Here is a 16,362-nt window from a genome sequence, read left to right as displayed (position 1 = left end):
ACCACCCTGGAGAGAGGAGGAGATGATGTTCTCACCTCCCATCCCTTGCAGCTTCTCTCTTGGGCTGGAATTATTCACACAAAATCAGTACTAAGTATAGGTTCTGAAAAACACCTTCAGAACTGGACTGCCTCTGTGATGGAGCTGCTAAGCAGGGAACTAAAACTCCCATCAGTCCCAGCCCCACTGAACATCCTTTTCATCCTGGCTAGGTAAGGGGAAAGATCCTGAACCAGGGAGTGGCCAGGCATGGCAAGGTGGCCACCTAAGCTGCAGAGAAGCTGGAAGCAGGAAAAAATCCCCAGAAATGGTATACAGAATCACATGAGGAACTGACTGTGACTACCTGATATTACAGCTGGGTGCAAGTCTGAGTGGGACTTAACAGGGAGCAGCAGTGGCTGGGCAGGGAGCCAGTGCAGAGGGGCCCCAATGAGAGACACAGAGCCTGGACTGGAAGCCTGCAGGTATCTATTTGCTTGAACAGCGACTGGAATGGAGCAAGCATGCCGGGAACTACGTCTGAAGAGCCCTGACTCTCGACTGGACCGCCCTCAAGGGTCCAAATACTTACTGCTATTGCTCACTTTGAACTGTAACTGTGTAAGCCTCTGTATTGAAGGTAGCTGCATGCTTTCTCTGTCCTGCCAGCCCTAGTAAAATACCCTTTCATTTAGTTACATGTCTGAATGGTTACTGAGACCCACCATGGTTAATGCCGACCCAGCCTAGCTGTTGAAGCACCTACAGTGCTTGCCTCTAAGTAGAGAGGCACCTGGCACACTGAGGGTTTGGTGTACTCTAGCACTGAGCAGTCCCAATACTTACATCTCCATCACCCAGTAATCACCACTTAATTTTTCAAATATAAAATGGTAATTCACAAGTCAGTAACGTGCAGCCTTTTTGTTATCTACACGGATTGCTAAAAGGTGGCTTTTCATACTTACAGTTAACACATTGAAAGAGAAATATCGGCTCTGTCCATCAGTGCTGTAGATCCTAAGTGCTCAGCTCACTTAACTATCACTCACACTTTATAATCTTGTAGTAGCTGTATGCAGTAGGTATCCCACAAAAAAAATGCTGCCTTGGATTCAGTTCAAACAGTGCTCTTACTCTTGTGCACACTGTTACACCTGTGTGACTCCATTGACTTCACTGTAGTTATTCATGAGGTGTGAGAACAGAATCAGATCCTGAAAGAGTACACAGTCCAGCAACCACGTTAGAGGTTGGTGGTCTGAGCAGAGGAGTGGAAACCTCATAGGCTCTGATGCCAGCTGTAACAGAGACTCCTTCAATCCTTCACTTACCCTCTCTGCCTTAGTTTCCCCATCGGTAAAAAAGGGTTGATAACAAATTAATCCTCACAAACATCTGAGTGAAGTGGGTAATTTTAATTATTATTTGTGAAGCTCTTTGAAGGTTAAAAGCATTCCTAAGTATTTTCAATATCTGATTGCTGAAACTTGTAGAGAACTTAAATTCATGTATAAATCCAAATAAATCCAAAAATAAAACAAATAAAGTTAAATAACAGAATATTCAGTTACTGAATAGAAAGTAATATAGTTGCCAGTGTTATCTCACTAAGAATTATAAGTAGGCCAGCAAAACAGGTCTCTCTTTGTACTTTAGAATTGTTAATACAGGATAAAGTCAACAAAAGAATGGTGCCATTCAGCTATCATGACTGTATCATACAGTGTTTCTTAGACTGATTTACATTTAATTCTCTTCATTTTTAATAACTTTTGAGAAAACCAGGATTAGTGGATAAAGGAAATACAGTGTATGTTTACATTTAGCTAAACAAAATCTAGAGAATAGTTACTGTACATAGACAATTTTGACCACATTAAGAAAAAACAAAAAATTATTATTGCATGTAGACATACATACTGAATATGTCTAAGGACAACAAAAACATCCCTCAGCCCATGCCACTTCCCGCACCCCCATTGGCCTGCAGTGGCGAACCGCAGCCAGTGGAAGCCGCGATTGGCCGAACCTACGGATTCGGCAGGTAAACAAACTGACCTGGCCCGCCAGGGGCTTTCCCTTAACAAGCGGCGTCCCAAGTTTGGGAAACACTGGTTTACATAATCTAAGGGCACTGAATGTACAAAGGTATCAGGTGCAGGATATAGATCACAGGCTTGGGGTCTGTAATCCTTTTTGCCACCCCCAGCCTATAAACAGTTGAAAATGAGACATCTGCCCTTCAGTATCTTTATCTGGGCTGTTCAATTACCTAAGCCCTCCTCCAGTCACATATATTTGAATCAACTACTCAGAACACATGAAGCAAGGGTGATTTGTTCTTAGGAGTTCTTATTTTAGTTCACTCCCATGAAAATATGGCATGGCAATGACAAATCTTTCAGTGCAAGATTCTTTCTGAATGGCACTCTGTCCTGTGTGGAATGAAAGACTCTCATACTGCCACTCACAGCTTTAATTATAAGTCTTTTTTTTCCCTCATATCTTACTGTGTAAACTCCTACGCACCTCTTCACTACATACAAGTAGGTTAAGGCATATTTGCTACTAATCTCTTCACTGCTTGTTCCTTTCATAAAACTTAAAATAGAATAACATTTATGAACATAACCTTCTCTAACAGGAAAAAAAATTGCACCACACAACAGAGAAATTCTCCTTTTTATGTTTAATTAAATGCCATCTTTTTGCCAAATATAGAGTACTTCTTATACTTATATGTAAGTGGGAAGAGACATAACTAAACAGAATGCCTCTGTTGCTCCCTGCTCTGGGGTTCCCCTACCCGCACAGAATTCACACACCACAAGTCCTCCCCTACCACAGCCATAGAGAAATGGTCGGTGGTAGGGCCTGGAGTTAGGAAGCATGGTCATCAAATTTTAGCACAGCCACTCCCTGACCTAGTCACTTCATATTTTGCACCGATTTACTCCAGCCTCTGACAGGATTACCTCACATGGTGTTCTGTGCAAGGCTGCAGACAAGTTAGAACAAGCGGTTACATCAACCATACACCTGTCTGACAAGAGTCTGGATTTGGCCCTTCAACTACAATACTTCTAAAGGGTTCTTCATCATTTCCATCCTGGTTAAGTAATTACATTGAATCATCCAACAAATCTTCTGTAAGACAGCTAGACAAATAAGTGACTTTCCTGGTACTTATTATCTGTTCTTGACCTTAAAATGTAAATGATAAGGCAGCTCTATTTATAAAATGCAATTTGGAAAATGTGATTTTAAAAAATAACATAACCCAACAATCAATTTACAAAAATGTGTTATTAATACTCCGTTGATTGCAACATACCTTCTCATCTTGATTTCTCTGTTGAAAAAGTACACAAGCAAAACTCTCAGATTGAGCAAGCAACAAATATCATAAAATTACCCCTCTGCATTAAACATGGTGAGCAAATACAAGCTAAGCTGGTTGCAGATACAATGAAGTCAGTATGACTTTGCAGTATTTTAACTTTCCTCACTAATCCCCTGGATTCAGGGTAGTCTACCAGAGAGGAAAATGCCTGTTTCTGCTTAAGGGAGGGGGGGCTATTGCAAAGAAATGTTTAGACACGTTTCACAGATGTGCAATTTTAAACTACTAGAAAAACCAAAGTCATCTCATTGCTAAATACATGGCATCCTAAAAATATGTCAACAGAATGTTTGCAGCAGATATATACACACCCTATGCAGTTTATATTCCATGAACACTTAGGGTATGTCTACACAGCACCTAGACACTCAAGGCTGGCCTGTGCTAGCCAACTTGGGCTCTCAGGGCTTGGGCTGCAGGGCTGTTTCACTGCTGTGTAGACTTCTGGGCTCAGGATGGAGCCCAACCTCTGGGACCTTCTCATCCCACAGGGTCCTAGAGTCCAGGCTCCAGCCCGAGACCAGAAGTCTACACAGCAATGAAACAGCCCAAGCCCCAGTCGGCTGCTTCTGATCAGCAGTGTTTTTTTCTTTGCTGTGTAGACTTTCCCTCCGGGCCTGATTGCACAAGTTCAGAGTTCCCTCAACTCCCAACACGAATTGAGGATGCTGAGCAGCTACCAGGTTGGAGACTAAACAATTAAGCTTTTTACAATAAATGTAATAGAATGTAACAAAAATAATTGGTTTATAATTTGCAAAAACCCTATTCTGGGATTTTTAAATCTGACTATATTAGAATCATAGAATATCAGGGTAGGAAGGGACCTCAGGAGGTCATCTAGTCCAACCCCCTGCTCAAAGCGGGACCAATCCCCAACTAAATCATCCCAGCCAGTGGATATTAAATGGATACAACAAATCAGTTTTACCTTAAAGTGCAGAATCATCCATATGAAGAATTTGCAATCTGGGTTAGCTAGCAAAAGAACTATGACCCTCCCCATACTTCTGAAATGTTGAGATCAAAAAATCTGTCCATGCCTTTATCCAGGGCTAATAAATGTAGGATTTCAAAATCAAAGACCAAGTCCTGTACCAATGAAGTCAATATCAGTTGTGCCGTTCTAGTGGCACAACTATTTGTGTTCTCAAGTGTAAAATGAAGTATCATATCACACCCTTCCATATGCAGGCTCCCTAATCATTTCAAATTTCCTCTAGTTGTTTCCATAAAATCCACGATAACTCTCCAATCTACTTTACCTCAAAGACTGTCTCAATTCCCCTTCCCCGTCCCTCTGCTCCTCTAGCGAGGTCTTTGTTTTGGTCCTGCCACAAAACTGTAACAACTGTTAGTGTAGGAGCCTTCCTTGCACTCTGCATTGCCTGTGTTCCGGAGCAGTGTCCCTCTGACTAGTTGCTTCATATACTCTCCATCTCATACTCAATCTCAACTGAAAATACATATTATGATGATTTTTTTATTGTATCACAGCAGTGCCTACAGGCCTGAACCAGTATCAGTTTCCCCTTTTTGCTAGAGTTGGTATAAGGATAACTGTCCCTTTACACCATCCTCCTTACTGCAGGATAGGACTCTGTATCCTCCCACTGCTGCTACCCGTGGCCCTTTGCACTGTGTCTGCCCATCTCTCAGCATTCCACGCTCCCCCTACTCAAGCTGCCCACTGTCCAGATTTCCCTTCACACCCAGCCCCCAGGCTGCAACCGCCAGACTGCTGCACCTGCTCTCCTGCAACCTCCAACTCCCTCATGATCCTGGTCCCATCTACATCTTTGTCCTGAACCCTGGTGACAATGGAGCCCTCTACTGGCTGTATTTTGAACTGCATAACACAAGGGCCTTGAGAGCGGGCTAGGTTCTTTCCCTGCAGCTCAGCAGGGGTAGAGGGAAGGTGCCCAGTACAAGCCATCAGGTTTATTACAGTGTGAAGGAGAGCAGTAAACTGAAGTTGTACTGAAACAAGGGCTATTGAAGCCTGGTTGATTTGTTATTAAAAATTCTTATATCAGACAGGTTCCAAAAAATAAGGTTGCATGACTACTCTAGACATTTCAGAGATATTTCTTTATGAATGGCAAAATCATCTGTGATGGAGTGTACAAAGGCAACAAGGGGTTAAGGGATTATTTGGGTCTTGGCCAGCAAATGCTCCATCTGCTGGAGGAATTAAAAAACAGGGAATTAGCTCATTTGGGTGGCAGAGCTGGAGGTGAGCAGACCTGCAGCCCACAGCTCCAGCACCACAGAACAGAAGGAAGCCTAAAGGCTCATATACAGCGGCCCAAAGGGGCCCTCCCTAAAGAAAGGGAGGACCCACCACAGAGACACCAGAGAGGGGAGTATACTGTGGACCTTGGACACTGGTAACCTCCCCTTACTTATTCCTACCAGAGGAAAGCCTTGGACTAAGCTGACACCGGGGGAAGATGAGGTGAGAGGAAGGGGCCGAGGGATGACAGCCTTAAGCAGCCTTGGTTGCCAGACCACTGTTAGCCCAAAGGGCCCTGGCTGGAGCCCAGTGGAGTGGGAGAGCCTGGGCTCCCCTCCCCACAACCCCCTTGGCAGTCAGGGGTTGTGACCGTGACCACTAGGCCATGCTCCCCAACCAGACCCCAAGTGAGGACCATTACATCATCCTAGGATCCTTCCCCTACCACACTGTTTTTCATAGCTCCAGTTACAGTTTTTTGAGAGGGGCTTTATTTTATTGTGTTTTTTAATCGTGAAACTTCCTACACACTTCTCATCTAAGTGACTGTATCATATGTAAATGACTAAAAAACTTTTTCAATTTATTATCTGTCATCATAACTTAAGATACAGACGATGGTTCATAGATTAATTCAACTTGCATCTGCCCGCAACAGCTCTCCACTGCCGCCACCCAGGCCTATCAGAGCACACTGGATACCAGCCATGCCCTCTCCTCATCACTGTCCGAGTCTGCCCCGACTCCCCGGGATGGGTATGGGGCAGAGCTCCAGACTGCCAAGAGAATCCCAGATGGCCATTTAGCCTTATCACTGGCGAAGAATGTGGCCCTATAACTATTTCTGATTGACCTTAAGGTGCTGTATCTTACATCACTAGTCCACTAAAAGCAATTAAACAAAAAGGTTAAAAACAAAGTGTCATGGTTTCAGCCCAGGAATTTAATGGATGCTGTCAACGTAATCTGTATAAAATGCATTTCCTCACATTACACCACTAACAGAATACTAGAAGAATGCTGCACTGTATGAAGTGCTGTTAACCCAAGGTCCCTTGCAGTTAGATCCCATGACACTTTTTGAAAAAGAGGACATCCTGGTATCTTAGCCAATATTTTGTCTCACACATTAAAAAAATAGATTGTAATGTTGCAAACAGACCATAAAATGGATGCTGCATTTGCCTGCCTTACTGCTGATCTGCCAGTTCCTAACTCATTGCTCAAGTCTAAGAAGGAAGCTATAGAAAAGCAAATATATTTTATCTATAAAATTAAAGTTACCATATATGTTTGTGGTATCTTTTGCTTAAACAGCATTTTCCAATTGATAGTGGTCATCACTGGCAACTTGATCTTTACTATGCTATTTGTGGTGCCACTACTAAAATATTTACAGTAATCTATTATTCCACAGTCTAAATTCATTCAAAACACAGGAATGCCAGAGATACCACAATAATTATCAGCAAATGGTAATTTTCACATTTTCAGTGGTGTCAGCTGCACTTGGAGATGAGCATCATCATAAAGAAACCTGCACAGTAAAAAATTCAATAAGTTTAACAGCTCTTAAAGTGAGTGGGCTGGGGGAAGGGCCCGTCTTTGTTACTTTATGCACAGTACAAGGTCTCAAGGAAACCTCCAGTGGTTTTCAACATCTGGGTCAGTGTATATAAGAGACCCTTCTACTGCACAGACAGGAATTTGAATCCAGCACTGTCCTGGGTTTTCACTGCTTCAAGCAAAGCAGTCTGTGATTAGAAACAGCCTTCAGATCCAAAATGGCTTTAAGGCCTTTACAGAATCCATGTAATTTTATTGGAAGATGGATTAAATTGCCAACATGACAGATTATGGTTACTGAGATGCTGTTACTGACACAGCTGGCTTCTTTTTCAGTAATACAGTATGAAGACAAAAGCACTGGAAAAAAATAGATATGGCACACACAAGCAGTGAGCAACGTTTTGCTCCAGAGAAAGTAAACATATATTTCTTAAAAAAGAACAGGAGTACTTGTGGCACCTTAGAGACTAACAAATGTATTAGAGCATAAGCTTTCGTGGGCTACAGCCCACTTCATCGGATGCATAGGATGGAACATATAGTAAGAAGTTATATATACACATACAGAGAAGGTGGAAGTTACCATACAAACTGTAAGAGGCTAATTAATTAAGATGAGCTATTATCAGGAGGAGGAAAAAAAAACTTTTATGGTGATAATCAAGATGGCCCATTTAGTCAATTGACAAGAAGATGTGAGGATACTTACACCAGCTAAGAAACATGAAGCAAAATGTTATTATTTAATATTTACTCTATTCACAATTAGCAGAAAAATATTTGCTTTTTTCAGCTTTAAAATGTGAAACCAAGGCTACTGACCAGCAAAGGCTACAAGAGAGGACTAACATTATTAAATAGGTGGAGTTTATTGAAAATGTTTGCCTATCTCCTGTGAACTACATGGGACTATGCATAATGTTTGTTTGTTCTCTCTCCCTCTGGAATGTTTTGTCCAATTACAATTGTTTGGAATATCACCCAAAATCAAAAAGCAAGGATACTTTCATGGATGTGAAAGTGTGTTTGTGATGGCTAAAAGTACCAAACATACTACATGTATAGGATGTATATACATATATGTGACCACACTAATCACATAATGAGGTTCCAAGGATCTAGAGAACTAAAACATGGCTCAGCAGAGCTCCGGGCAACCATTGCTTCCACACCACTGCCTGGCAGTGCTGCCATCAATGACTGTAAACCATGGGCGATTAAGTACCACAGGAAGCACCGCTGACAGAAGACCCAATTGGCAGCACTCCCCGCGACCTCTGATTGGTCCAGGCATATTACTTAAGCATGGACGAAGTTCAAGGAACCTGTTTGTGCGATCCACCAATACCCAACCTGCTGCTACAACAGACCCTGCTCTCATTCCCTGCATCAGACCACAACACCGTTCTTTGGCTCTGACCATTGGCTTGACTGCTAGTCCCTCACTCCAGCTATGATCTCCAACTAGACTCCTCATTCTTGACTCTGGTTCCAACCTTCAGCTTGTTTCTTGGTTTCTGACTTTGGCTCTGACCCCTTTCCGCCAACACCCACTTCAATCAGTAGGCACTACTCCTGCTGCAATCAGTTGGCCTGATTCCTGGTCCTACCCACTAGCCAGACCACTCACATCTCGGTCATGACAGAGCGCAACAGTAGCACTTATGCAATATGCAATGCTGGGGCTTGTGTAAAGGCCTATTGTCCCAGGGTGGCATGAATGGGAATGTACAGCTTGTTCCTTCTCTGGCACATACACAATTCCTTGTGGTGACTTCTGCCCCAGGGCTCTCCGAGATGGAACATTCCTTGCACAAAGGACACATTTACCCAGCAAATAAAGATGTGATTGTACAGCAGGTTGACATCCCCATGCTAACTTTAATCTAGCTACTGCAGTTAAGAATAGAAGCGAAGATGTAGCAGCATGGTCTTCAGGGCAGGCTAGCAACCTGCGTATGTACTCTGGGTCCCCGTCTGGCTTCTACTTGGGCAGCTAGCCTGCACTGATGCCCATGTCACCACATCTTCATTGCTGTTATCCATGCTACTAGATTAAAGCTAGACGTATGCCTACCCGCGCTACCTTGCAGTGTACACACACCCTCAGAGGAGCGCAAGGCCTGAGTTTGTGTTTGGCTGCAGATAAAGGAGGGGGTGCTTGTTACATCTCCACTGCCTTTGTGTGCCTACACAGTAGCCAAGAACCATCAGGGACTACTAATGTGCAAAATATATAGAATATGTTAATTGCTCAACATGAAATCATAGGGAGGGAGAAAGATATCTACAGTACACTACATTTCATCAAGCCAAGTACAATTTGGCTTGTAATATAACAAGAATTCTTTCAAAACCATTTAACTAAATGGTGTCTGTTACCATATATTTTTCACTATCTAGATTTAGGGTTTTTAGCTGCTATAAGTGCCATTAGTTGAAGTTGGGGGGTAAGGGGAGGAGGTTGTTGGTGATTTTTTTTTTTTGGAAGGACTTTATCCAAACAAACCAAAAAACCCACAGTCTTTGAAAGAGGGTCAGAGCCAAAAAGCCAAGTTGATATCTTTCTTCTAGGCCCTGGTTATCTTTATCATTTTCATAGCTGAACTTGTTTTGCAGATTGATTTTCATTTTATATTTTTTGCCAGAGACAGAAGTGTCTTGTCACCTCAATTTGGATGAAATGTTCAGAAGACTAAGGCTTTAACCGTCAATGAAATGGAATAAAGCAAAAAATCCTTATGTGCCTTATTTAAGGCCATCTTCCAGCTACAAACCTTATGTCTGTTCAAAATGGGTATAAATTGTAGGTTTCTTTAGGAATTTTTATTCCTTGGTTTGCAATTTCTGGTCCTGGAATGGTTAGTTTAAAAAAAAAATCAGAGAAACACAACTTCTTCTATTTTATAAAAGGTACATTAAGCAAGCCAGCATCTACACATTCTGCTCCTTTCACCACTGCGCTTCCCGGGAGAGCCCTGCAGTTCCGCGGATACCGATTTATATCCACGGATATCCGCATCCACAGCTATAAATTCGTATCTATGCAGGGCTCTAGGGATTTGAAGGAATATAATAAGGTAGCTTTGAGGAGCTTCTCCCAAGCATGAGCAACAATATGGAGAAAACACGAAACTGCTTGTTTGAAAATTTAACAAATGGGTGACGGAGGCTGGCATCATGGGCTGATGAGAGGCAGGGGCTGACCTCTTGTCAGTGACTGAGATGGTCGGTGAGAAGGATAGGTCACAAAGGATCTTGAAAATGAAGACAAGTAGCTTATGTTTGATGCAATAGAGAAAGGGGAGAAAATGGAGGCATGCAGAGCGAGGGGTAATATGGTGACACAGATGGGTTAAGAAAACGAACTTTGCAGCAGTATTCTGAATGGATACAAGTGGGGCAAGACTGCTTTTTTCAAGGCCAAACAAAAAGAATGTTGTAGTAATTGAGCTTGGCCTGGATGAGAACATCCAACCCCTTCCTAGCATCAGACCCCTTCCCACCTGATTCAACATAGCTGAATTATTCATTCAGTAGTTCTCTTAAAATTCACCTCAGGAGTGTTAACTATTACTCCATACAAAACAATAACATGAAATTAAATTTATCTCTATTGCAGTAATAGCGAACATATGAGAGATTATTAAAATTTAAACCCACTAAATTCACAACAAGATTTTCAAAGCAGAAAAGGTGCAGCTGAAAACAAAAGTGTTACTTAAGTGGTACAGCATTTTCCCTACAAAACTGTATTTATTTTATTACATTTTAATGACAGGAGAATATTGAACCATTAAACCGTCTTCCAACTGTGTTTTGGCCACAACAAAGGCAGCTGTTTGTATATCTATAAACAATGTAAATATCCAAAATATGTTTAACTGTCAACCACTTGGAGAAAATGGAGGAACTTAAAAGGAAGAAGAGACTGCATCTCTCTCTACCAACAACAGCACTTTTCAACCTACGGATTTTGTCTAAAAGAATACAGTAAAAAGTTTAGGTTTCATATATTTGGACAGGAAAGGGGGGACAGGATGACAGAAATTATCAGAAGGGTTCTTAAATTTAAAGCTTTTTTTCAAGCACTCCCATATAAAAAAATCCCCACTACTACCATGCTATTTATTAAATTAGTTTTAATAATTTTCTACTACAATTGAGTTGGCACATCTCTTACTATTTCAGCTTTGGTTCAGAGGACTGATATTGATAACTCCAGGGGAATCAGAGACATTCACCTCTAGGTTGCAGGTTCAAACACACCAGGTCATTACTGACCAAAAGCTATTAATATCAGACATTACTTGGTGCTCTGCAATATGCAAAATGAGTTTGGAGGTCTCAGTGCAGTTCCCAATACACAAGCATGCATACCACAAAAGCCACCACAACAGTCTGTAATCTGCCTTGGACGACAGTCCCAGCAGAGAAGGCAAGGCTGGAGCATGCATGGAGCTTAGGTTATCCTCACTCCCAACATTAGGACAAAAGCATGTTTATAGGACACATTACACTGATGCTGCCCATGCTCTACAGCACTTGTTCTGTACCTACACAGAGTTTAGTCTCCAGTGCTATTAATTGGCACCCGCCTAAGCCCTAAATTCACACACAAATTTGAGAATACTTTAACTGTAGTAAGAGACATTGAATATCTCATTTTGAAATGTATCATCTTTGTCCTGGAACTTCCAACCATTACCAGTTTTCCCAGATAACACCACATGGAGTGGGGAGAAAAAGAATTAGTTTTTACCCATAGCAATACTATGGAAATATTTTTGCTCAATTTACTATGGAAAGCAGCTAAGCTCTGTAACTTTAAAATATTTAAGGCTTCAATCCTTAGTTGGGAGACATGACTCAATAAATGAGGGCTATGGCTTTCTCAACCATGGGATGCTGTTCCAGGAAGGTGACCTGCTGGGAAGAGATGAGGTCCATCTGACCAAAAAGGGAAAGAGCAACCTTGCACACCAACTCACCAGCCTAGTGAGGAGGGCACTAAACTAGGTTCAAAGGGAAAGGTGACAAAAGCCCACAGGTAATTATAAAAAGGCAACCTTAACCAAGAACTAGGTTTTGTGGGGGATATGGAAAATTACAGTAGGGTCATAGGAGCAACAAGAGGGAACTCAATAGGGGAATCTGCTCAACATCTTCGATGTCTATACACAAACGTAAGGAGTTTGGGAACAAATAGTTTAGGTGTCTTTCTAATGTCCTTCGTTCTTTGTAGGTAAAAGGCCAAACCCTTCAGACATCCAGAGAATGCACCCTTCTCTCTTCCTCTGAGGTATGAGGTTTAGGAAAAACAGATGGGCCACAGAACATGTGGCTAGAGGCTCTCAGGATCACTCCTATCTTAGGAGTATCTACTTACTGCAAGTGCGTTTAGCGGCGATCAGCACTTTCCATCCTCTAGTGGATAATTGAACAATATTCACTCATCCTGTCACAACGAGATTTCTGAAGAGGATTAATTTCTCAGATCCTTTCCACCAGTGTTGAATGTGCACCTCGGTGGGACCACAGTTTCATTCTATCATCTCTCACTAAACCACCCTGTGAGCCTCTAGCCACATGTTCTGTGGCCCATCTATCTATCTATAAAGGTGGCCTTTCTAATAGCTGTAACATCAGCCAGAAGAGTCAGGGAGTTAGGGTCACTCATCATAGACCCGCCATGTATTACCTTCTGTAAAGAATAGATCTTATTATGCCCCTATCCCAGATTCATCCCTAAAGTAGTTTTCGAGTTTCATGAGAGTCAGGTCATCCACTTATCAGTACTTTTTCCCAAACCTCATGTCTCAAAGGGTCAAGCTATTTTGGTGCCAAGACTTGTTCTGAGGTCCACAAGGAGGTAAGAAGCCAAGAAGTTTAAACTCTCTGGATAAAGAAAAAAAACGGGGGAAAGTAGGGATCATATCACAGTAAAGATCTACTACAAAGCACCAATTCAGGAAGAAGAGATGGATTAGGCATTTCTAGAATGAACAACAAAAATATCTAAAAAAACAAGACCTAGTAGCAATAGCAGACTTCAACTACCCAGACATCTGTTGGAAAAGTAATGCAGCAAAACTCAAAATTTCCAATAAGTTCTTGGAATATTTCGGGGACAGCTTTTTGTTTCAGAAAGTGGAGAAAGTAATCAGGGGAACAGCCATTTTAGATTTGATTCTGACCAAACGAGAGGAATTAGTAGCCAATCTGAAGGAGGAAGGCAATTTGGGTGAAAGTGATCATGAAATGATAGGTGTTATGATTCGAAGGAAACGAAGGAGTGAGAGCAGCAGAATAAGGACAATGAACCTCAAAAAAGCAGACTTTAACAAACTCACAGAACGGATAGATAAGGTCCCATGGGAAGAAAATCTAAGGGATAAAGGAGTTCAGCAGAGCAGGCGGCTTCTCAAGGAAACAATATTAAAAGCACAACTGCAAAGTATCCCAACATGAAGGAAAGACAGGAAGAATAGTAAAAGGCCAATATGGCTCCTTCAGGAGCTCTTTAATGACCTGAAAATCAAAAAGAAAACCCACAGAAAGTTACAACATAGATGAATTGATAAGGAGGAGTACAAAAGAATAGCAACAAGCATGTAGGAACAAAATCAGAAAGGCTAAGGCACAAAATGAGATACACCTAGCAAGGGACATAAAAGAGAAAAATAAGAGGTTCTTTAAATACATTAGGAGTGAGAAAAAGACAAACGAAAGTCTAGGTTCTCTACTTAGTGGGGAACGAGAAACTAATAACTTCAAGATGGTGAAGGTATTTAATACCTACTTTGGATAAGTCTTCACTAAAAAGGGTAACAGCAACCAGATACTCAACACAATTAATATTAACAATAAAGAGGAAGTAACACAAGCCAAAATAGGGAAAGAACAGGTTAAAGAATATTTAGCTAAGTTAAGTCAAGTCGGGAGGGCCTCATGAAATTCATCCTAGGGTACTTAAGAAACTAGCTGAAGCAATCTCAGAACCATTAGCAATTATCTTCAAGAACTGATGGAGGATGAGTGAGGACCCAGAGCAATGGAGAAGGGCAAACCTAGTACTATCTTTAAAAAGAAACTACAGACCACTCAGTGTAACTTCAATACATGGAAAGATACTGGAACAAATTATTAAACAATTAAATTGTAAGCAGCTAGAGGATAATAGTATGGAAAAGGATAATAGTATGGAACAAATCATCCCATATGAAACTACATTTCCTACAATCTTATAACCAACTACAGATATGTGGTCTAGATTAATTTCCTATAAGGTAGGTCCATAACTGGTTGAACAACTGTACTCAAAGAGTAGTTATCAATGGTTTGTTGTCAGATTGGGAGGTCAGATTTAATGGGGTCAGTCCTGGGTCCAGGTACTATTCAATATTTTCATTAATGACTTGATACTTGTAAGCTTTGCAGGTGACACAAAGCTCGGAGGGGTTTGGAGGACAGGATTAGAATTCAAAAGAACCCAGACAAATTGGAGAATTGGTCTCAATTCAACAAAATGAAATTCAATAAAGATAAGTACAACGTACTTAACTTTGGAAGGAAAATCATCAAATGCACAACTACAAAATGGGGACTAGCTGGATAGGTGGTAATACTGCTGAAAATGATGTAGGGGTTATACTGGATCACAATCCTGGGTGCCATACTTTAGGAAAGATGTGGACCAATTGGAAAGAATCCAGAGGAGAGCAACAAAAATGATAAAACCTGACCTACGAGGAAAAGTTTAAAAACTGGGCATGTTTAATCTTGAGAAAAGAGGACTGAGGTGGGACCTGATAACAACCCTGAACATATTTGAAGACTGTTATAAAAATGAGGGTGATCAACTGTTCCCACATCTACTGAAGGTAGGACAAGAAGTAATAGGCTAAATCTGTAGCAAAGGAGATTCAGCTTAGATACTAGAAAAATCTTTCTAACTATACAGGTAATTAAGCTATGGAATAGGCTTCCTAAGGGAGGTTGTGGAATCATCATCATTGGTGGTTTTTAAGAACAGGCTGGACACCACTTGTCAGGGATGGTCCAGGTTTATTTGGTCCTGCTTCAGCACAGAAGACTAGACTTGATGAATTCTTGACGTAACTTCCAGCCCCACATTTCCATGATTCTATGATAAAGTCTCAAGGGGACACAGGAAATCATCATTACATGGCCTCTGCTACATACAATGCAATTGTTCAGTATGACAATTGTAAAAATACTGGTTTAATCACAACTAATCATGTATGATAGCTCAAATTCACATATAAAAAGAAAAAAGGCAAGAGAACCACAAGTCTGCAAACACCTAACATTCTTCACAGAAGTCTACAAAAACAATAATCCATTTAGAAAATCTTTTGGGAAATAAGGTCTTCTTGCAATACTGCAAAACTGTTATAAACAATAAACTAAGCTGTCCATGACTTTGTATAATTGGCCTAATGATGTTATTTGCATAAATATTTGTACTTTATCAAAATATGAGACTGTGTGGATTTCAGTATGTATTATAATGAGACTACTTCACTTCCCATTCTAAAAGATAAATGAAAGACACACAAATTCTTTTCTCAGAGCACTAATATTAATACACTGTGAAAGGAGAAAACTGATTCATTCCTAGAAGTATTACCATACATTAAAGAAGAAAACCATTCCCCAAAAAAACCAAATTTAATGGTTCCTCATTGGAAGAAGCTTTGACTATACATTATATACAGGGATAGTGAGACACTTGAGAAGTTTTGTGGTTGTACAAAGCTCATGCCAATGGCATACATGACCAGTGCTGCATACAGAGGTCTCCCATGAGGCAGTTTAGATTAATAGGACAATAGGCCTGAATATGGTGCAAAGTGGCAACTACATCAGCTTAAAGACACTGGACAACCACTAAGCACCAGAAGGAAGCGTCAGTGCTTTAAGAACCTGCATAGTAGCTTCTATGTCACTACCCCCACTGACCCCTTGAGGACACTGGCATAGCTTAAAATAGCCTTCAGTGTTCAGTTTGCTTTATGTTATACCAAGGAACAGACCAACACACACCAGCCCAGGCTCATGGGAGCACAAAGGCCACCTTTACATGCCTCCTCCCAAGCTGCATTATGCACTGCTCAGCTGTAGATGACAGTCTGGCCATAGTGTC

The 16,362-nt window shown here is 41.2% G+C and overlaps 1 protein-coding gene across 3 annotated transcripts in view; it reads right to left on the bottom strand.

The window, feature by feature from the left end:
- OSBPL6 (oxysterol binding protein like 6) overlaps positions 1–16,362 on the bottom strand; it is a 198,889-nt gene that overhangs the window by 132,521 nt on the left and 50,006 nt on the right. The window lies entirely within an intron of this gene.

This window comes from Lepidochelys olivacea (genome assembly GCF_965140295.1).
Source record: "Lepidochelys olivacea isolate rLepOli2 genome assembly, chromosome: 11".
NCBI lineage: Eukaryota > Metazoa > Chordata > Testudines > Cheloniidae > Lepidochelys > Lepidochelys olivacea.
The sequence above is the reverse complement of the archived record's forward strand: the minus strand, read 5'-3'. Positions and strand labels throughout refer to the sequence as shown.